At 45.2% G+C, this 23,310-nt stretch overlaps 1 long non-coding RNA gene across 1 annotated transcript; it reads left to right on the top strand.

Annotated features, from left to right (window-relative positions):
* The first annotated feature begins 11,590 nt into the window (after window positions 1-11,590).
* On the top strand, window positions 11,591-21,499 carry LOC121268974. Its single transcript, XR_005941286.1, has 2 exons — window positions 11,591-11,667; window positions 19,963-21,499. It is a non-coding gene; the product is annotated as an uncharacterized LOC121268974 (long non-coding RNA).
* Window positions 21,500-23,310: the final 1,811 nt, after the last annotated feature.

The following is a 23,310-nucleotide window of genomic DNA, read 5'->3' as shown; positions in this document are numbered from 1 at the left end:
GGGGAGGAGAGTGTAATGCTGCATGTGGGAGGTAGGTATAATGGGGAGGAAAATGTAAGGGAAGGAATTCAGAGGGAGGAAGGAGTCCGGGGGGAGGAAGGTGTCCAGGGGCAAGAGGGAGTTTGGAAAAGGGAAGGAGTCCAGGGGGAAGGAGGGAGTAAAGGCGGAGGAGGCAGTAAGTGGTGGGAGATGTCCAGGTGAACATGCAAGGGAGGGGTCTGTGAAGTCAGTGCCTCCTGGGGAGCATGGTAGGAGGGAATGTGAGTATGAGAGGGGTCAGAGGAAGCCAGGAAGACGAGGGTGAGTCAGTAGCAGTAGAAGGGATGACGAGGGTGGTTGGTGGGGACTCGGAGGCAGATATGGACCCTGGTAGTGGGATGTAGGAGATTGGGGAGATGAATGTAGATGGGGTGGGATTCGTAGAAGATAGGGAACATGCACGTTCACCTGGATATCCTGATAAGATAAGGGTTCTGGTTGATAGGTGACGGTGGGGAGGTGGAAGGTGATGTCAGGGTGGTTGATAGTGATGGGAAAAGGACATGGGTAATTGAGGGATGAGAAAGGACAGGGGAGTTGAGCAAAAATCTGACTACGACCATCGTCAAAATCAAAAGGGAGCGGAGTCTCATGCTGGGCAGGAATAGGTGCTGCATTAGAGTGTGATCAGTGGGTGGGAGGAGATACAGGTCAGCTCAGGTGGACAACTGAAAGAGGCAGTCAGCAGGCAGCATTGAAAAGGCTTGGGTCTGTGGGATGAGTGTGATGGATAAACGCTCCGCATGCTTGGGAGGGTCTTGCACAAGGCTCCGAAAGGTCTTGCCACATGCACACTTGTCACTCCAGAATCACTGATTGTCTGACTGCGTACAGCTGAACTGCTAGTGGATTGGGGGTGTGGGAATGCAGTGGGAGGACTTGCAAAGCCTGTCAATGAAGCTGATAGACAACATTACATATTATTCAGTGAAAGTGAATATATTTTCAAATTATAAAGTGCCAAAATGTTTTCACCCATGCAACCACTTGTGATCAGAATTTCTTACCTTTTCTAGGCCTACCATTTCTTCTAGGTGCTGCCCTCACATCCACAGCATGGGTGGAGACAGCCTGTGCAATGGTTGGTCCTGTTGTCTCTGATGACTTCAGCATGGGTCGTTCGGAGAGCTGAAGGCTTGAGGGCCCCAGTTTGCTCTGGCTGTCCTCCTGTGGGCCAGCTGCTCCATCTGTGATGACATAGGACGAATGCTGAGGGGGGTCACAGGCAAAGGGGACTCAGAGGGAGAGGACAGCCTCTGAGATTCCTGATTGAATGATCCAGGGGTGTCACGTTGCTGCTGCTCCTCCTCCATTCAGGCACCTGGGGGCCCCGGCCTGACTCCTTGAGGGGACGGAGCACCTAGAGGGACATCAAGGTGCCCCATTTCCCTCTCGTGTTGCCACTGCAGGAACTCATGGGTACTGCGATGGAATGCAGGTCTGTGTGCATCTCTGCATTCTGCTGGACCAGGGTCTCCATTGCGCCCGCCATCTTTCCCATGGAGACGTCCATGCATGTACATGTGGGCACCACTTCATCAGAGAGCAGGCAGGCGCACTACTCTGACTCGTCTGCCACTCTGTTGGCAGCTTCCAACAGGTCTACGTGATGTTCACATGCCTTCTGCTGACTTTCCACGATGAGTTGGAAGGCCGAATCCAGAAGCACGTCCTCTGACTCAGTTCTCACAGATGCCTCTTCCCCAGCAGATCTCCGAGTGCCAGGGAGCTTGGCTGAACCTGCCTTCTCCTGCGGCGGACACATGTCCGTGCGGTGAGCACCAGATTGCAAACCTGAGCCTGCTCTAGATCTTATCCCACCATGGTGTGTGCGTCTGTCCGCGCTGCTGGAGCATGTGGGTAAGTGCTAGGACGGGTTTTCCAGGCTGCTTATTTCCAGCTCTTCAACAGAGGAGGTGTCCTCTTGGCTGGAGGTGAGGACCTGGATGGAGCTGAGGGATTGGCTGGCTGAGGGTGTGCACACTTGGCAGAGCTCCCTGTGAAACAAAGTAGAGATGGTCAGTGCATGGCAGCAGGGTCAGGAACAGGAGAGAGAGAGAGCAGCCACAGTTGCATTGAGAGAGGGATGATGTGGTGCAGGTTCCTCATGTGGGTGTTCGCCGCCGACCTCACCGTTGCTGCAGGCACGATCCACGTCCTCACCAGTGAGCACGATGGCACAATCCTAAAAATGAGTGAGGGGCCTAATGTGGGCCACTCCACCACTGGTCTGGAACCTCTCCCTCCTGTTGTGAACCAGCCCCTCCTGCATGGAAACTGATGAAGAGAGTGTGCGCGGGAGGCATGGCACTGTGTGGAATGTTTGTGTGGTAAGCGGAGCCACGGACAGGCTCCAGAGGGTATGAGCCTGATGGAGATGTGAGAGTGTGTGTTATCCCCTGAGGTATCAGATCCCTGTGTGTTGGGTGATGGGTTTGGGAGTGTGAGTTGGGAGTGATGAGGTGGTTGACATTTCCTGGCAGAATGGATGAGGGTGTTCATCCTCTTCCTGCACTGGTTAGCTGACCACCACTGCCGCCGCTTCCCAGGTCGGATTGGTGACTCTGGTGGAACTCCTGCGGCCAGAGCAGGGGTCAAGGACATTGTGGCGGTCTTCCAATGCACCCAGCAGATGCCCCAGAGAGGCATCACTAAATCTGGGGGCTACTGTCTTCTTTGCTTTTGGGGCCACCTGGAGCAGTTCTGGTCTAGAGGCATGAAGTAGACATGTGCTCTGAAGCGCTTTAAATATGGCGCCCAGAGTGAAGAAGCGCTGAGATCCCAGTGGGACAGGCAAATCCGAGCTTGCCCACTAGCGATCTGGCGTGCTTCCTGTGAATACATTTATTAATGAGGCGGCATGTGCCGGGAATGGGACTATGAGCTGTGAAAACTCACCATTGCAGCCGGCGAGTAAAATGACTTTTATCCTGCCCTCTACTGCGCTTTGTGCAAATCTGGGACAATTCCGCCCACGGTTTTAATTTAGGAAATGTAGCAGCCAATTTCCACACAGCAAACTCCCACAAATAGCAATGCGACGACAATTGAATAATTGAATAGTGATGTTGACTGAAGAATAAATATTAGCCAGGACACCAGGGATAACTTCCCTGCTCTTCCTGGAAATAGTGTCATGGGGTATTTTACGTCCACCTAAGAGGGCAGGCGGGGCCACAGTTATCTCATCTGAAAGACAGCGCCTCTGACAGTGCAGCACACTCTCGGTATTGCATTGCAGTGTCAGCCTAGATTTTTGTGCTCAAGTGTCTGGAATGGAATTTGAACTCACGGCCTTCCGACTTAGGGGCAAGAGTGCTACCCACAGACCCATGGCAGGAGGGAAAGTCAAAACGGAAGAGTCAGCTAGGGCAAGGCTCTGAATGGGTTTGGAGACGAGAAATTGGGATTTTCAATTTAATACATGGAGTAACAATGAGGCGAGTGAGAGATCAGCAACTGAGACTGAGTGGCGGACAGGGAATGTGGCAGCTGAGTTTGTGCAAGTTTTTCGAGGTCGTAAAAGATAGGAGATTGTCCCAGATTATTTCTGGAAGGAGGGAAATGCAAGTGAAGTGCTGCTTCACTTGAAAGGAATGTTTGGTCCCTTGGACGATGGGGAGGAGGGAAGTAAAGGTGCAGGTGTAACACCTGCGGTTGCATGGGAAGGTGCCATGGGAGGGGGTTGAGGTGTAGGGGGTGATGGATTATTTCTGATTATTTCCAGATTATTTTTGATAGCTAATGCAGGAATGGCACAGCCTCTTGTATCATCCACCAGAAAATGTTATTTCCTTCAGACTAACTCGTGATTTATAAATAACCGATAGAAATGCTGTGGCAATTATTGAACAATAATCGTTGCTTCTAATCATCAGCATATGATCAAGGCTCACAGCTGTGATATCCAAAAGCTGATGCAGAATGGGCAAGCACTAAATCACAAAGGCTTCAGTCTGACTATCTGTAATTGTGTTCCCTGTGAAGAATTCCTCACAGATCTCTTTATCTAATTCAACAAGAGAATTTCACACTCTCTTGATGCCTCTGTGTTATAAAAAAATAATTAGATCTTATTCCACTTCAGGACCAACCAAAACAGCCGAACAAAGACTCTGACATAGACACACACATTGCCCTTTAGTACTGCATTGAATAGGAGAGGCATAAAAAATGGATTATTCAGTTAAAGCAATAGGGTCCACATGCTCCAACAGCACATTGGATAAACACAGAGGTCTTACTAAAATCAACTGAAACGCAGCCAAGTAATAAAATGGAAATGCTGTTTGAAAAATAGCTACATTAATACACTGATGCTGTCACAACATTGACATACTACCATTGTTTCAGCACAGACTCTGTTTCAAATCCAAGCTCTGCCTTTTCATTGCATGACTGCATTCTGTATAATTTATATTTTCATTTAAATTTGTCTTCACCTTTCCCTACCAACTTCCATTCCTCCTTGCGCCTCTCAACTTCACTCTTACCCACATGAGCTCCCTCACTCATAATCATGATCACCTCTTCGCTCTCACCGTGTTCCACAGTTTCCATTTCCCCATACATGACCTCTGTGAAGGGGAAGCTTGCACATCGTTATCTCTGGGAGCCATTAACGACCCTCTGTGGAATGCACAGGCCAAATTCGAAGGCCTTCATAACCCAGGCTGGTCAACACAAGTCTGCTCATCTGCTAAGACAAAGGGCCCTACAATCTTCCTTTCAATTCTTAATGGTTGCGACATCTAACAATCTCGGGGACCCAGACGAGGGACACACATCCCTTGTCACAGACAGTGTGGAGAGGTGGGAGTCATGTGGCATGGGCCTCTGGCTTGTTGAACCAGTAATATTGCTTTGCTGAACTGCATAGTCTCAATCTGCTGTTTACCATCTGACTGGCAGCCTCTCAGAAAAAAAACTCTGCCCAGGTTGAACACCGGGCCCCATCTACACTGCCTGTACTGGAAATTCTGTAACATCACCTGCAAGACTGATTCATCCCTATGTGCCTATCTCATGATGTGACGTCAACACCACTGGAAAAGTAAATTATACAGCAATGGTTTTCAACCTACCAACCTCCGTGAAGGAATACCTTACTGGATTTTGATTCTGGACTCTGGAACCCATGTGAAACAATATTTCTTTTCTCTGTGGTCTCTGCACTGTAAATCCTTTGTTTCTCTAACCCTCTCTTTACTGTCAGAGTGTGGAGACAAAGTTGCGATGTTCCTTTCATGTTTTGAGTGTGTACATATAAACTAACTCTTTGGGTTCATCTTATCTCGAGTTTGCTATGGGGCTATTTTAGAAAATTGGATTGCACCAAAATCAAAAGGTTGGGAAATATGTCACTGCTTATAAAGAGTCACTGCTTATACAGCCAGTTGGTAGAGGGGAAATTAATACTGTTTAATAACCCCCCTTGTGTCCATAATACATTGTTAATGTTTGTTAATGACACTGTTACATTGTTAAGGTTTGTTACTGTCAATTACATTGTTAAGGTTGATAGAAACAGGTGATGGGTATTAATTGTCTTTGGGCACATATAAATAGGGGACAGCTGGGACACTGGGCTGAGTGGGAGGTAAGCTGTGAGACTGAACAAATCAATAAGTTCTCTCAGTAAAGAAATGCTTTGTGTCTTGATTTTGGCTTCACAAACAGGCTTGGATCCTGTTAACAGGAAGCACTCTCATTTCCCTGCTCTAGTCTTGCCAAAAGTACATGGAAGGCCTACTTACTGATGTAAACTTGACTCCTGTTGTCCTTCCAGTGCACTTTTTTGGGTGGTGGGCTTCAACAATTGAAACAGGTTATGCTTAAGTTTTACAGGACTCTGGCGAGACCACATCTGGAATACTGTGTACAGTACTGGTCTCCTTTTTAAAGGAAGGATGTAAATACATTAGAAGTATTTCTGAGAAGGTTTACTAAACTTATAGCAGGAATGGGCAGGTTATTTATGAGGAAAGATTGAACAGATTAGACTTGTATCCGCTGGAGTTTAGAAGAGTAAGAGGCAACTTAATTGAAACATATAAGATCCTAAGGGGTCTTGACAGGGTCGATGTGGAGAGAATGTTTCCTGGTGGGAGAATCTAGAACTAGGGGGCACTATTTAAAAATAAGGGGTCACCCATTTAAAACAGAGATGAAAATTTTTTTCTCTCAGAGGGTAGTGAGTTTTTGAAACTCCCTTACTCAAAAGTTAGTGGAAGCAGAGTCTTTGAATGTTTTCAATGCAAAGCTAGATAGATTCTTGATAAACAAGTGGCCGAAGGGTTACTGGAAGGCATGCTTTCTGCTGCCTAGGCCCTTTAGTCATTGTCAGGTGCTATCTACAGTAGAGCTATCCTGATCAGATTATGTAATTGATTACTGAGCCCTAACAGACGTTAATAGTTTCTGGCTATTCTGTATGTTTGGCAGCTGTATACTCAGTCGATTAGTAATCAATTATATAATTAAGATGGATTTTTTTCCTTGAAAGAAACAGAAGCCATTATAGAATCATATAATGTTACAGCACAGGAGGCCATTCAGCCCATCGTGACTGTGCTGGCTCTTAAGAGCTATCCAATTAGTTCCACACCCCTACTCTTTCCCCATAGTCCAGTAATTTTTTTTCTCTACAGTTATTTATCCAATTCTCTTTCCCTCTTGATTCTCTTCCTGCACCTTGAGATACATGAGGCAGACGAAGCACATCCTTACATCACTCTTCCATAGCTTGTTTTCCCTGAAACAGGTTGCTAGCCTCTCACTGGAGTCTATAGTAAGAGGCTAGAGTAAATTGGGCCTACAGTCTCTGGAGGTTAGAAGAATGAGAGGCAATCTCACTGAAACATTCAAATTCTGACGGGGCCTGAAAGGGTGGACACAGAGATTGTTTCTGCTGGTCAAGGAACCTAAAACATGGTCAACAGTCTCAGGATAATGGGACAATCATTTAGGACTGAGATAAGGAGATATTACTTCAATCCAAGGGTTTTTAATCATCAGAATACTCTTCCCCAGAGGGATGTGGATCCTCCATTGTTGAATGCATTTAAGGCTGGGATAGACAGATTTTTGCTCTCTCAGAGAATCAAGGGATACTCATCTGGACCTGTTTCTATCTCAAGTATTTACCCACCCAATGTCTCTCTCTCTCTCTCGGGTAATTACCTGCCCTTTGTCTCGCTCTCAGGTATTTACCCACCCGTCTCTCTCTCTCGGGTATTTACCTAGCCCTATGTCTCTCTCTCTTGGGTATTTACCCGGCTGTGTGTGTCTTTCTCTCTGTCTCGGGTATTTACCCACCCGTCTCTCTCTCTCGGGTATTTACCTAGCCCTGTGTCTCTCTCTTGGGTATTTACCCGGCTGTGTGTGTCTTTGTCTCTCTCTTGGGTATTTACCCGGCTGTGTGTGTGTCTCTCTCTCTCAGGTATTTACCTGTCCTGTCTTCCTCTCTCTCTTGGGTATTTACCCGGCCCTGTTTCTCTCTCTCTCTCGGTATTTACCCTATCCAGTTTCTTTCTCTCTCGGTATTTATCCGGCTCCGTTTCTCTCTCTTGGGTATTTACCCGGCTCTGTCTGTCTTGGGTATTTACCCAGCCCTGTCTCTCTCTCTCTTGCTCTCTCTCCTGTCTGTTTCTCTCTCTCCTCGGGTATTTACCTGGTCCTTTCTCTCTCTCTCTCTCTCCCAGGTATTTATCCGGTCCTGTCTTTCTTCCGGGTATTTACCCAGCCCTTTCCCTCTCTCTCTCTCTCGAGTTTTTACCCGGCCCTGTCCCTCTCTCTCGGGTATTTACTTGGCCATGTCTCTCTCTCTCTCAGGTATTTACCCGGCCCTGTCTTTGTCTCTTGGGTATCTACCCGGCCCTGTCTCTCTTTCCTGAGAATTTACTCAGTCTTGTCTCTCTCACTCGGGTATTTAAGCGCCCTTTCTCTTTCCTGGGTATTTATTGGCCCTGACTCTCTCTCTCATTCCCGGGTATTTATCCAGCCCTGCCTCTCTCTCTCTCGGATATTTACCCAGCCCTGTCTCTCTCTCTCTCTCTCTCTCTCTCCTTCTCAGGTATTTACCCAGACCTGTCTCTCTCTCTCTATCTCCCAGGTATTTACCCGGCCCTGTCTCTCGGGTATTTACCTGGCCCTGTCTCTCTCTCCCAAGTATTTACCCGGCCCTGTCTCTCTCGGGTATTTACACATCCTTTCTCTCTCATGGGTATTTACTGGCCCTGCCTCTCTCTCTCTCTGTCGGATATTTACCCGGCCCTATCTGTTTCTCTCTCTCCTCGGGCATTTACCCGGTCCTGTCTCTCTCTCTGTCTCTTGGGTATTAACCTGCTATGTCTCTCTGTCCTGGCTATTTACTGACCCTGTCTCTCTCTCTCTCATTCACTGCTCTGGGGAGTAGGCAGAAAAGTGGAGTTGAAACCAATGATCAGCCAATGATGGAGCAGGTTTGATGGGCCATATGGTCTACTCCTGCTTCTATTTCCTGTGTTCTGGTATAACTTGAGGGGCGCCACTCCATATCAAGCATAGCTGACCAGGAGATTCTCCCACTCTTACTACCTGCCATCAGCATAGGGGAAGGATTTACAGGCTGATACTCAACCTGTTTGGCTGCTTTATGAGTGCATCTTCCATGGCCATCAAGTCTGGAGTGGGACTCGAACCTGGAGCTGCAAGGACACTACCCATTGAGCCACAAGACCTTGCCTCAGTCCCCTTTGAAAGCTTTATTGAATCTGCTATCCATCCATCCTTTCAGGCAATGCCTTCCAATTCATAATAGTTCACTGCCTAAATAATTCTCCTCGTGTCACTGCCAATCATCTTAAATCTGTGGGCATTGACCCTCCTGCCAGTGAAAACAGTTTCTCCTTACTTTCTCTGTCAAAACCCTTTGTGAATTTGTCAAATTTCCCCTTAACCTTCTCTGCTCCAAGGAGAACAACCCCAGCTCCTCCATGTAACTGAACTTTCCTAGCATGTAGTTTGCAGAAGCCATCTTAATGGTGACACCTCTCTTAAAAATAAATCAAGCTATGATTCGAGCCCACACTGTGGGCAAAAATACCTCAGTAATGTCACCACAATTTTACATGAAACTGTTCTGTGTTTGCTAACATTAACAACTGTAATTACTAGTGCATAATAACTGTTGTATCACCATTAACTGATAATTAATGATAATTTAAATTTGTGCGCAGAGCTTGATTACTGTGAGCCCAAGCACAGCTCTACAATTTTGAATTTAGGCTGCTGTGAGGTTCAGGTGTGTATTGAACTCAATGCTGTTATGTCGTGAAGAAAACATGGGCCTGAATTTTTCGCTTGTCGGGCACACGCAATCGGCGGGCCCAGGAGCGGTCGGCAAATGGACCCCCAACTGCCACTTCACACTGGCTAGCCAATTAACGGCCAGCCAGTGTGAAACTCACACTGAGAAAGGCTCAGCGCTGCCGGTGGGGGCGGGAAGATGGTGGGCGCTGACGTCACCGTGGACACTGGTGAGCGCTTCCACCGAGCTCCCTGAAGGTAGATGACTACCTCAGGGAGCTGCAGACCTCTGCAGAATAAACCAAACAACAAAAATTCTGCAAAATATGTCCATGCAGCACAATCGAGCATCGGAAAGCATAACTCATAAAAAAAACAGTCCCCAGATATCTGTGTTTATTTTATTTCCCCACGGAGGTTTCATCCCGCCCTGGATCGAGGTTTGAGCAAAAATGTAAAGGCCACCTGACCGACTGGCCTGTCCGCCAACCGTAACAGTGGACGGGCCGCGAAAAATCGCTTTCAACTGCCTCTTTAATGGGCTTAATTGCCAGCTTAATTGTCGGCCAGCATGCGTGGTCGCCCGAAGCGTGCCTGTGCGAGATATCATGCGAGTGCGTGATGACATCGGGCCCTCATCCGACGTCACCTCGCGCTATTTCACAGCCGGAAGGGTCGAGACATAAAATTCTGGCCATGGATTTTTTTCTCCACCTCCTCCCACTTCTACTTATCTCCGTGTTTATTTTTCTCCTGCTTTGGTGCTCTTTCATCTCTCATGTCTCATTGTGCCTGAACACTTAATAAGGTGGGCCTTCCCTAAAAGAGGCGATATGCGGCTCTCACCGGCTGTCCAGCCAGCAGTCGAGACTCCCGTCGCCTCCATTAAACTCATTAAATTAAATAGTGTATTAAATCCAGCTGATTAAATAAAACTGGAATTAAGACAATAACATTAGAAATGGTGACTGCACCTACTGGATTGTTATAAAAATCTAAATAGTTCATTAATGCCCTTTAGGGAGGGAAGTCTGCTGGTCTGAGACTTCCGATCCACATAAATGTTGTTGACTTTTAACTGCCCGCTGAAATGGCCTACCAAGTCACTCATTTGTATCAAAAACCACTACACTGGACTACAGCGGTTCACCACCTTCTCAATGAGGGACGGGCAATAAATGCTGCTTGCCAGCGATGCCTCCATCTCCGGAACTAATTAATTAAAAAGTGCTTCTTTAGGTCCATCGCATCTTTCTCTCTCTATCCCCTTCTCCCCTCCTCTTTGTCTCCTTATATTTCCCTATCTCAATCACACTCACTCTAGGGGCAGGGCTTTTAGGTTGGCGTGCGGGCACGATTGGCACCCCAGGAGCGGCCGGGGAATGGACCGCCGTCTGCGATCAGCCCCCCCTGACCACGATTTCACGCTGGCTGGCCAATTAACGGCCAGGGTGGGGGGGCGAGCACTGAATGAAAGCTCCCTGAAGGCAGAGGACTGCCCGAGGTGTCCGAGGACTTCAAAGCCATTCAATAAAGATTTTAAAATCCAGAAAAAAATGCCCACGCCACAGAATCTGCCATCTGAATATATACATGATGAAAATTCCGCCCATACATTTTTATTATTTTTTATTTAATAACAGAAGCCTCATCCCGCTCATGGATGAGGTTTCATCAAAAATGTAAAGGCCGCCTGGCCGATTTGCCCATCTGCCAACCGTAAGGTTGGACGGGCACGAAAAATCAGGGACTGTTGGAACCTTAACAACTTTAGTTGCCCCCTTAATTGTCGGCGGTCATGCTTCCGACACTCGCGGGTGTCCGCCAACCGAAATATCAGGCAAGCACGGGATGATGGGCGGGGCGCTTGCCGACGTCATCTCGCGCGATTTGGTGCCCGATCGGGTCAGGTGTGCACCCGCACTCCAACCTAAAAATTCTGCCCTAGGTTTTGGCTGCCCTTCTCTGCCTGTTCCACTCAGTTGGAAAAACGCTCACAAAAACGTTTTAAAATGTAATCAGAAACATGAAAAAGAGAGCCCTGGATTCAAAAAACACTTATCTATCCCGCTAACCCAGCCTCCATCTGCCCACATTTATCTAACTATTTTGAAAGGCAGTTTATTTTTAAATATTCATGACTAGTTCACCATCATTGCCTGGGGTCTTCATACTCTGCATGTCAGTAAATGCTTTCCTCAACTCCGCTGTTGGAATAGGATTTTTAATCCAGTCCCAAAGACCTAGGGGAGATCTGTTGTGACTAAATATTGTGAGGCTGCAGGTGGCGACACGTCTTGCCTTGGATGGATCTGTTGTTAGGAAATAGAAACAGTTTAAGTAAGTTACATTTGTATTTTTTCAGTGTTAGGAGTGAGTTTTAGCTTTAATGTTTAAGTTTGATTTGTATTTCTGTAACTGTGCATTAAGGGAAACTCAAGTTGAGGTTTAGTTTCCTTTTTAAAAGGTGGGCCTGAATTTTGCGCTCGCCGGGCCCGGGAGCTGATGGGAAACCATTCCCTGACCGCGATTTCCGGAGACAGGCTCAGCACTGCCGGTGGGGGCAGGAAGAGGGTGGGTGCCGATGTCACTGTGGGTACTGGGGAGCGCTTCCACTGAGCTCCTTGAAGGCAGGCAGATGCCTCAGGGAGCTGCAGACCTCCGAATTATAAAAGAAAGCAGAAAAATGCTGCACAAGATGTCCATGCAGCACAATCAAGCACCTGAAAGCAGGCCTCATAAAAAAAAACAGTCCCCAGATATTTCTTTTTATTTTAAATCCTAACGGAGATTTCATCCCGCCCTTGGATGAGATTTCATCAAAAATGTAAACCGTAAGGTTGAACGGGGCCACGAAAAATCGCTGACAATTGGGCTGTTAATGAGCTTAATTGTCGTTGGGCACTCCTCTGACTTTTGCGTGTGCCCACCGAGCGAAATATCGCACAAGTGCGTGATGACATTGGGTCACTCAGCCGGCGTCATCTCGCTCGATTTTACGCCCGTTCGGGTCAGGCCCATGCCGCCGCCGCCACCCCCCCCACCCACCCCCACCCCCCACGGGATGTAAAATTCTAGCCCTGCTTGCAACAGGGGTACAGAGAGGCAGGTCCCTCACACAGACACACACAGAAAAGCTAGAAACAGTAGTTTGCTTTGGAAGTTGTTGGAGTTCAGCTGGTTTTGAAGATAGCTGCCAGAGAAGCATCCTGGAAGGAGGAGCAGGTAGCTAGCTCCAAGTTGAAGTTGGTTTTGAAAGTGGCTGCCAGAGAGAGACTGATAGGACAGATAGCCAGTCCCAAGATAAGGAAAACCCCTAAAATCCAGGGGAGTGGAACAAGGGAAAGTTCCAAGAAGACGTCCAAGTCAAAGGAAGGACAGGAACCTGGAGAAGTTAAGTGAAGTTAAGAATGAGGGACAGAGAGAAAGGCTCTAAGCTTCATATTTAAAGAGACAAAAGCTGCAGAGAGCAGATTTAAAGTGAGAACAGCTTACAAGAGACAAGAAGGTCCAAAGAGATAGCTGAAGGTCTGTAACTCTTTGCTATGGGCATGTGAAGCAGTGCAACTGTTGATAGCTAAGTCGGTGAGAGAGAGTGTGTGGAAGATAGCTCAAATGCATGTGCTGACCGAAGGAAGAGGAACTTCGGAAGGTGAGTTCAAAACCTTGGAAGTGAACCCTTGTGGAAGGCATCTGAGAGGAAGCGTCAGTTTGGAAGAAGCTTCCAAAGTGAGTTCTTAGAGAGTGGAAATTGGAAACCCTCATGTGAAAGATGGAGTTCGGTGAGACTGGTTGGTTCACAGTGTGACAAGCGGCTGGGATGAGTTGAGGTGGCCTGGTCACTTTTGTTTCCGAGTACGGTGTGTCTGACCACATTGTGCCTATTGGTACTTGGACTGTGTACTTATTGTGAACATTAAAGTATAAGATAGTTTTTGTAACTTGTGTTATCCTTACAAATCTATATATACTTGTAAAGGTATAGTTGTGGGTTAAGGAGTATTGTAATATAGTTCATCTTGTCCTCAGTAAATGTTTTATTCTTTTGTTAATAGTTCATTAGCTGACTCCTGTGACTCTGTTCAGTAGTTACTCTCCATGTATCTAAACAAGTAAAAGTTAGGATCTATCAAGCTGGGTTCCACCCTGAGATCAGGCTTGTCCAGGGGTGATCATAACACTGTGCAAATATTTAAAATAAGCAGTTCACTGATAGCCATGGTAGTCAGATTTTTGCATGCTTTGACAGGTCGTTTAACTGCCCCTCAGTAAGGCAGCAGTCTACCTCATCCAGTATCATGCTTGTGAAGGAAAACAACCATTATGGACGCAGTCATGCTGGGGCAAATCCTTCTGTGCTGTATGATGCAATGAACATAAAAATCTTTGGTAACGGGAAAAGGCCCTCAGACTGAACAGACCCTTCTTGGCAATGGTTGACCTCACTTATCCGCCTTCTCAACACATTATTCAATCCCTTAAAGATTTCACCTAAATGTCTCATGAGTCGATTCATGTCGTTGGCTCCAATAATTTTTTATTCCTCAACCCTGCTGTTATCAGTCTGTTTCAAAGCTGCCATTTTTCTGCTCTCCTGGGATATTGAATGGGTAGGAGGTAGGGACGGGGGGTTAGGATTGGTGTGTTTAGTCATGATGCTCCAGCCATCACAGTGCGTGGGCAGGCTCGGGTGGTCTTTTCCTGCTTAGGTTCATCTCCTTCCTTCTTTTACTAACAGTGTGACCTGTTCAAATACAAGCAATCATGAGTTATAGTAAGAAGGGGAAGTTGACTTTGTTGTTTCTTCTGATTACCTTCAACAGTGTTAATAAGGCCTCCTTGAAGTTTCCTCTTTCTCAAATTCAGGTTATGTCCAAATGAATTTGAACAATAGCAGCACAACCCTGCACACACTGACACCCAACATTGACACCCAATCCTGCAACAGCTTGGTTTTAAATTCCTCATCCATGTTTTAAAATCCCTCTATGCTGAGTACCTCTGTAATCTCCTCAAGTCCTACAACCCCCGCCAAGCTATCTGCCTTCTTCCAATTCTAGCCTCTTGCACATCGCTATTTCAATCTCTCCACCATTGGTGACCTTCAGCTGCCTGGAAGCTAAACTCTGGAACTCCCCCCCTACACCCCACCATCTCTCCACATCTTTCTTCCTGATCACGGTCCTTAAAACCTACGTTTTTGACCATGTTTTTTCACCTGTCCTGATGTCTCCTTATTTTGTTTGGTGTCAACTCTGTTTGATAATGCTCCTGTGAAGCACTTTGGAATGGTTAAAGGCGAGGTATAAATGCAATGTTGTTGGTTCAGGTAGCAGCCATCCCAAATTCATAAGTGGGTGAAGTTAGCAGGATCGTTCTCACTTTCCCTCATAGCCTTGAACATTTCAATAAGGTTTCCTTGACATCTCATCTTTCCCAAATTCAGGTAAAGTCCAGATGACATTGAACACTGACAGTGCAGCAGTTGAATAGACCAAGAAAATTATTGTAGTTATGTTGCCCCAGGGTCAGGTGAATCTGACTGCAGTTATAAATAAATCAGTCATGTCCAGATTCTGCAGTCTGTAGTGCATTGTCTGATGATATCACTGTGTCTTGGCATAGTGCAGGCTAACCCATGCCTTCATTCTAAATCATTGAAAGGTATCAATGGGATCTCCACCTGGTGATTAGCTTGGTTGTTACAAAACACTCACCTGGATTCCGAACCGGGAATGAACATCCTCCTGGCTGGCAAAACACAACTGGGATTTTGAATTCTGCTTTGCCTTGGGTTCACCTTCAGTTTGGATTTTCATGCTCCATTTAGTCTGTTGTGATCATAAATCTAGCATGACACTGTCAGCATATAATCATTTACAATTCCAGATAATATCGGACGCTTCCTCAGATGGCAGCATTGTTACTTGAGGAGAGATTGGGCTGACTGGGCCTGTATTCACTGGAGTTTAGAAGAATGAGAGGGGAACTCATTGAAACATATAAAATTCTGACAGGGCTGGACAGACTGGATGCAGGGATGATGTTTCCTCTGACTGGGGGAGTCTAGAACAAGGGGTCACAATCTCAGGATACGGATTAAGCCATTTAGGACTGAGATGAGGAGAAACTGCTTCACTCATAGGGTAGTGAACCTGTGGAATTCTCTACCTCAGAAGGCTGTGGAGGCCAAGTCACTGAATATATTTAAGAAGGAAATATTTAAATTTCTATACTCTAAAGGTGTCAAGGGGTATGGGAAGAGAGCGGGAGTATGGCGTTGAGATAAAGGATCAGCCATAATCATATTGAATGGTGGAGCAGGCTCAAGGGGCCGAAAGGCCTACTCCTGCTCCTGTTTTCTAAGTTTCTATCACCACAAGGTGTTGGTATAGCAATGTAATAGCTATTGCACCACCAGCTATAGGGCAGTCTAATCCTAAGACCACAACTAAGGCAGTGTCGTTTGATGCATTTCTATCAAACTGGAGCCCTCAGAATTGGCAAGAATGGCTGACATAAAAAATAAGACTTGCATTTATATAGTGCCTTTCATGACCTTAGGACCTCCCAAGATAGTTTACAGACAATTATGTACTTTTTTTTGAAGTGTAGTCACTGTTGTAATGGAGGGAAACAGACATAATGTGGTCACGTTGAGCAAAGCTCTCTGTACTATGGTTTAGTGGTATTGTCACTGGACTAGTAATCTAAAGACCCAGGGAAAAGCTCTGGAGATCCAGGTTCGAATCCTACCAAGGCAGATGGTGAAATTTGAATTCAATAAAAATTCTGGAATTAAAAGTCTAATGATGACCATGACACCATTGTTGATTGTTGTAAAAACCCATCTGGTTAATGTCCTTTAGGGGAGGAAATCTGCTGTCCTTATCTGGTCTTGCCCACATGTGACTCCAGACCCACAGCAATGTAGACTCTGAAGTGGCCTAATGAACCATTCAGCTCTCAAGAGTAATTAGGGATGGGCAATAAATGCTGGCTTAGCCAGTGACACCCCCATCCCATGAATGAATGAAATAAAAACTAATACAATGGCTTCTTTCATATAGCACCTGTAATGTAGTAAAACACCCCAGAAAGCTCTGGAGCAGGCCTCACCTCCATCCACAGAAGAACACCCCCTTCAGCGACATTTTCCATTTTCTGCTGCATCTACCTCCTGAGTGAAAATGCCATTTGAATGCTCACTGGTGCGTTACTGGGGATTGCTTCTTGCTGTGACTAAGTTGGGCTGTAACAGTTCATACCGTCAGGCTGGACTGGGTTCAAACCTGGGTAACGGAAGTGAAAGGGCAGTGAGCATCACTGGGTGACACCCAGTCTGCTGGACAAATGGGAGGTGACTGGAGGAGGTGCGAAGATGGAACAAAATTGGAATTAGTGCCGCAGAGAAAAAAATCGAATGCATCGGCAGGGGTGAGCAGATTGGAAATTGGAGAGAGCAGCTTTCTTTCATTACTTGCAGTAATTATTATGTTAGGGCTTGTACTGTTCCTCTGTCAGTCCCTTGGTCCTGTTTATATTTACAGCATTCTGTCTGTCTGGGGAAAAGGGCACTTGAGAGAAAGCTGAGTAAAAACAATTAAGCTTAGCACAGATAGCGTAACAGCTCTGAAAATGAGGTGACTGTGAAATGAAGAAAGGAGCTCCTTCTAGCTAAGCCTTCATTAAAAAGATTCTGACAAATATTTTTTTTTCCATATGTTGCTGACAAACTGCATGTTGAAAGTTGAAAAATGTTGAAGCCAGGCGATAAACAATGGAAGGAATGTTTTGAAGAGAAACCAGTTTCCAATAGGTAAAATATAAGGTGACCAATGTACATTATGGATGAAACCACGCCCACAAACATGGAAATTTATGTACTAAGAGCCCTGCTGCTTCTCCGTTTCCCTGTGTCTCCTAGGAATATAGGACATAGGAACATTTAGCCCCTCGAACCTATTCCACCATTCAATGAGATCATGCTGATCTGTAACCTTCATTTTCTTCAAATGCTTAACTGATCTCCCCTTAACAGATGAAATGGTCTCTACTGCAACTACTTCCCTGTGATAAAGCAATCCATAATTCCAACAGTCTTTTTTTTATTCATTTATGGGATGTGGCCTTCGCTGACTAGCCCAGCATTTATTGCCCATCCTTAGTTGCCCTTGAGAAGGTGGTGGTGAGCTGCCTTCTTGAACTGCTGCAGTCCCTGTGGTGTAGGTACACCCACAGTGCTATTAGGGAGGGGGTTCCAGGATTTTGACCCAATGACAGTGAAGGAACGATGATATATTTCCAAGTCAGGATGCTGAGTGGCTTGGAAGGCAACTTCCAGGTAGTGATGTTCCCACGTATCTACTGTTCTTGTCCATCTAGACGGTAGTGGTTGTGGATGTGCCTAAGGAGCCTTGGTAAGTTTCTGCAGTGCACCTTGCAGATGGTATACACTGCAGCCACTGTGCCTTGGTGGTGGAAGGTGTGAATGTTTGTTGATGTGATGCCAATCAAGCGGGCTGCTTTGTCCTGAATGGTATCAGGCTTCTTGAATGTTGTTGGACCTCACTCATCCAGGCACCCCTGTGCAAAGAAATCTCTTCTAGTTTCTCTCCTCGCTCTCTGAGTAACAGTTAATGACTCTTCAGCACTTATTCACCAAACCAAGGAGTTAGCCTCTCCCTAGTCATCCTGTCATAATCCTTCATACTGTGACAAACCTCCAACGAATATCTCCTCTTAACTTTCCCTGGAATCGATCCCGTTGTCTCCATGATGTATCTTGGCTATGAATGTTTCCTATGGTTAGGAGCTGAGGTCAGCTTTGCTTCAAGGTGACGTGTTATTATTTCCATTATATTATATTCACTTTTTTACCACTTTCCCGTGGTGAAAGTGAAAGCTTGGTTTCTCCGCCTTTTCTTACTCCATTAAGCAATAGTCAAAGCTTCTAAATAATTTCCTGTAAAAGTTATCCATTTAAAATTAATAAAACCTTAGAATGATGGGAAAGAACAGAGGGAATGGCTGACAGGAGTAGCTGAGAAGCGCGGCAAATGGTAATATTTGTGCTTACTTTGTTTCTCTTTTTGATGATTTTGCCCAATTTGTGGCTCTGGAAGTTTGGAATGGGCTGATTTTAGCCCTAGTGCCTAAATTGGAACAGCAAGCATTAGTAGGAGCTAAATGGGATGCATCCACCTCAATAGGAAGATGAATTTAAATTGTGTTTGAGGGCCTTGATGCCCTGTGGCTTGTGCATATGCAGTCTATGAAGACTAAAGATTGAACTGCCCTACTCTAGTAACACACTGAGCATAGCGTTCAACTATACTTTGAACAACACAATTTTGTTTTTGCATCGATTGCTTTGCTCGGTAAATCACCCCCAATACTTAGTGCTGTTTCGTTAAAAATGCTTTCTTTAAAATCTACTCTTTAGGGTTATTCCATGTATCATAAGTAGGTCTCTCCTCCCACATGTATGCAAATGTTTCAAAAGAGTAAGTGTGTATTACATTAACAAGGAGCAGAGTGATCACCTAGAGCATAAGGAATAGGAGCAGGAGTAGGCCATTCAGCCCCTTAAGCCTGCCCCGCCATTCAATAAGATCATGGCTGATCTGTCCCAGGCCTCAACTCCTCTTTCGTGCCAGCTCCTCATAGCCCTCAACACCTCGATATTTCAAAAATCTATCTCCCTCCTTTTTACATACTTTCAGTGATCTAGCGTCCAGAACTCGCTGAGGTAGGAAATTCCAGACATTCACTCCCCTCTGAGAGAAAAAATTCCCTCGCATCTCCGTTTTAAATGAGTGTCTCCTTATTCTGTAACTACGTCCCCTAGTTCAAGATTCTCCCCCTAGTGGAAACATCTTCTCAACATCTACCCTGTCAAGCCTCCTCAGAATCTTGTACATTTCAATAAGATCACCCCTCATTCTTCTAAACTCTAATGAATAAAGGCCTAGCCTGTTTAGCCGTTCTTGATAAGTCAACCCCTTCATTCCAGGAATCAGCCTAGTGAATCTCTTTTGAACTGCCTCCAATGCTAGTACATTCTTTCTTAAATGCAGGGACCAAAACTATACACAGTACTGCAGGTGCAGCCTCACCAACACCCTGTACAGTTGTTACAAGACGTCCCTATTTTTAAACTTCAACCCCCTAGCAATACAGGCCAAAATTCCATTTGCCTTCTTAATGACCTGCTGGACTACTGTTGGGGACTAGTTAGCCCCTTGAGCCTATAAGGAAGGAGGAATTTCCCAGATTCTTCCTCTGCCCCACCCCCCTGGATTGGTTTTTAAACCTGGTTTCTTACCTCTTGCAGGAGATCATATGGCTTCCGGGTGCAGTGCAGAGGTTTTATATTGTGATGCACACGGCATTGTGGTTGAGTGGGGCAGAATCAACCTTGGCAGCTCATGCCCTCATGATGTATTTCACATTTACAAACTGTGTCAGTGAGGAGGATCCAAAAGGCTGTCCTCACATGTGGTCCTCCGTTCCCTTTGACTCTTAAGTGAGAAGTTGAGAACGTTTTATTGGGGGGCGTTGGGGACAGTGGGGAATGAGGAAGGAGATACTGTGGTAAATTGGTTGAAGGAATTTCTTTTGCTTTTTTTTCAGCTAACACCTGGAACATTGTGGATTCTGCTGTATCAAAGCTCTTCCTGCACAGCTCCGACAACCTAAACCCATGAGTCCTCAGAGCAGTACCCCTTCCACACCACCGACATGATACAGACCCCTCCACCAATGCCTTGTGTGGCACCATTACCATTGAATTTGATTACAAAGGTGCCACTTACAACATGATAAGCATCCCTGCTATCTCCAGCTACGTGCTCACCTTTGTTTCAAAGTGAATTGTATTATTATTTTTGCATGGAATTACCTAGAATTTACAGCACAGAAACAGGCCATTTGGTCTATGCTGGTGTCTATGCTCCACATGAGCCTCCTCCCACCCCAGCTTCATCTCACCCTACTAGCATATCTTTTATGATTTTAATGTTCACTAGTTGCCACTAGCCCTTTTCAATGCTTTTGACTGTATTTGCACCATAACAAAGACACCTGTTGAATTGGACCAATATATTGTAGTGACAAACCATGTCTGCAAGGATCAGTAGGGAAAATCACAATGATCCAGAGATAGAGACCTGGAGACAATTCACTCTTTTGTTGTGTACACCCACAGCAGTTCTATTGCTCACTTTTTATTAGTGGGCAAATCGCGTTAACACTGACTGTAAACGTTGGAGACTGTGACTCCAATTCTCACATCAAACTGTCCTTATGACCTTGTCTGAATGAGATTGTCCAGTTAGTGGAAATTAATGCCAAATTACAGGCAGGTTTGTGTGGTTGGCCTGGAATCCACTGGGAAAATGGACTTCAACCTGCTTGAAAGCTGTAAAATCATCACACGTGGAAGTGGAGACCCAAACCACTTTCTGCTGGTGTCAGTCAAACAATGGTGGAAGTCAAAAGGACATTTTCTTTCATTTATCCACATTCAATAACTTTTTGAAAATAATATTCCCAAACTGCAAATGCTGCCTTGTTGCATCCACAAAACGTCGCATCTAAATATAGACCTCCTGCATCTGACTTTTTGCTAAACATCTTTCGCATCTTCCGGTGTTTTGCTCTCCAGTGACATCTCTGACTGCCAGCTTAATTAAATGTTGCTGAAGGATTCTGCCACAGGGGCCTTATAATATCTCCTGCCTGAGGATTCAGTATTATCACGGGTTACCTTCTTCATGCCTGGGATTTGGCTGCAGCTTTCTTCCTTCTTTAAGGTTAATGCATTAAGTGAAGAATTGGAAAGAGAAAAATAAGGACAGCACATCGACCGTTGCATATCACATCCTTGATTCCAAAAGAAACACTCAACCCTAGCGGAATTTTCATAATGTCAGGCTGAATCAAGCAAAGATTCAATGGGTCGAATGGCCTGTTACTGTGTTGCAACTGTGTTTGGTCTTATCACATAGTTAATCTTTTTCAAAGTGGGTTTTGAAATCACCCAGAGAGATCAATTGAATTATTTTGTCATTATTTAATCAATGATCTTGTTGTGAAAATCTTTTGTTAAAGTACATGGGATCATTTTGGGTGAATGTGCTAACCCATTAAATACCAATATTGGATCATGTTTTGTTTGAAGCATTAACTTGCATACTGCAGAGTAATCTTATACTGAAATAAAATTTTAGTAGTAAGTCATTTAGAATTAACATTCCCGAAGATTCTTGTCAGATCAATGAGTAAGAGTAGAAATCGTCAGAAGCTTGTACATTATATATGTACACACGCACACACGCATATATTTATATATATATATATATATATATATAATACAAAAATTAAACATTCATTTATGTATTAGGAGTTTATTAGGTAGTTACATTCTCAGTTATAAGCTCAGTTATATTTCAGTCTAAAGGTGACAAGGACTGAGTTAAAAGGTACAATCCCACTGAGCTCTGTGGGCACCTGACCAACAGAAAAGGAATCACAGTTGGATGTTAATGGAATCCTCACAACGCAGCACGTAGCTCATCAGAGAAAAGGCTCATATAATTCTGCTGGTCTGAGTCCATCTTTTATTTAAAAAGAATTAAATGGAGCTTGACAACCTAAGGAGATGGAATGAGATGAATTATTAATCATAAAAATTAAAAAATGATAATGTGACAGGCAAATTTATATTTTTAATTGACACAATGTGACTTTCTTGGCCTATCTTCTGCTGGATTTAAATTTTTGCATACAAGAAAGCTACTGAATCTGAATTAAATACATTAATTCCATGCAGTTATGAATAATTAGTGTAATGCCTCCATTCTAGAAGTGAGCTTTTTATAAATGGGTGCTGCTTAAAACAACTTTTTTTGCCAACTAGATTAAAACTAATTCTTTATTGATTATTGCAATGTATATCCCAACTAATCACTGTACTGGTAGTGGCTCAGTGGCTGACACACACACTGCATTAGTAAGGGAGTACTGCACTGTCAGCGGTGCTGGCTTCACAATGAGAGATGAAACAGATCCCATCTGTCCTTTCAAGTTGGCTTAATGATCCCATACTATTCGAAGAAGAGTAGGGAAGTTCTTCCTGGTGTCCTGGCAGACATTTACTCCTCAGCTAACATCATGAAAGCAGATTATCTGATCATTATCACATTGTGAGAGCTTGCTGTGCGCAAATTGGCTGCCATGTTTCCTACATAACAACAGTGACTACACTTCAAAAATGCTTGATTGGCTATAAAATCCTTGGTTTATTCTGAGGCCATGAAAGATATAGAAATGCAGTTTTTTTGTGGGTTGTGGCAGGGTGGGGAGTGTCAACCTAAATTTTAAGCCTAAGGGTGGAATCTTCCTTGCTGGCTGGCATCGGGTGTCATGGCGTGCATGAGCAGACAATATGGTGGGAAGGCCAAAAATCGGTTTCACGATGTCATGAAACTAGTTTGCAATCATCTGCTCCACCCGTCAATGGCAGGCCATGTTTCCCACCACCGCACATTGGGAATTTCATTGAAATACACCTGCATATCATGATAAGCCCAACTTTTTGGAATCATCCTCCCACACTGGATCAGCTGAGCACATTGGAGTGATTGCATGCCAACGTGTTTCAGAACAGCGTGTATAAGGCGTGCACTTGGCAGGCTGCACATCGAGGGGGAACTGGGAGGTGAGTGCACAGTACTGCTGCACAGCGTTCGTGAGGGTCAGCTGTTAGACTGCCATGCATTCAGACAAGGGCACAGGTAAGTCGCATTTTCCCAGCTGGCTGACGGTGCGGTGCCGGGGCAAGGGCTGCACTGTGGTTGATGGTAGTGCACAGGCATGTGCAGCGTTGGGGGAGGGAATCAGCCACGCATTAGGGAAACCTTGTATAAGGTGACTATTCTTCCACAGCTGGGACAGTTCAGACACAGCCACATTGACATG

The sequence above is a fragment of the Carcharodon carcharias genome, chromosome 2 (genome assembly GCF_017639515.1).
Source record: "Carcharodon carcharias isolate sCarCar2 chromosome 2, sCarCar2.pri, whole genome shotgun sequence".
Classification (NCBI taxonomy): Eukaryota; Metazoa; Chordata; class Chondrichthyes; order Lamniformes; family Lamnidae; genus Carcharodon; species Carcharodon carcharias.
This window is presented reverse-complemented; position numbering and strand designations above follow the sequence as displayed.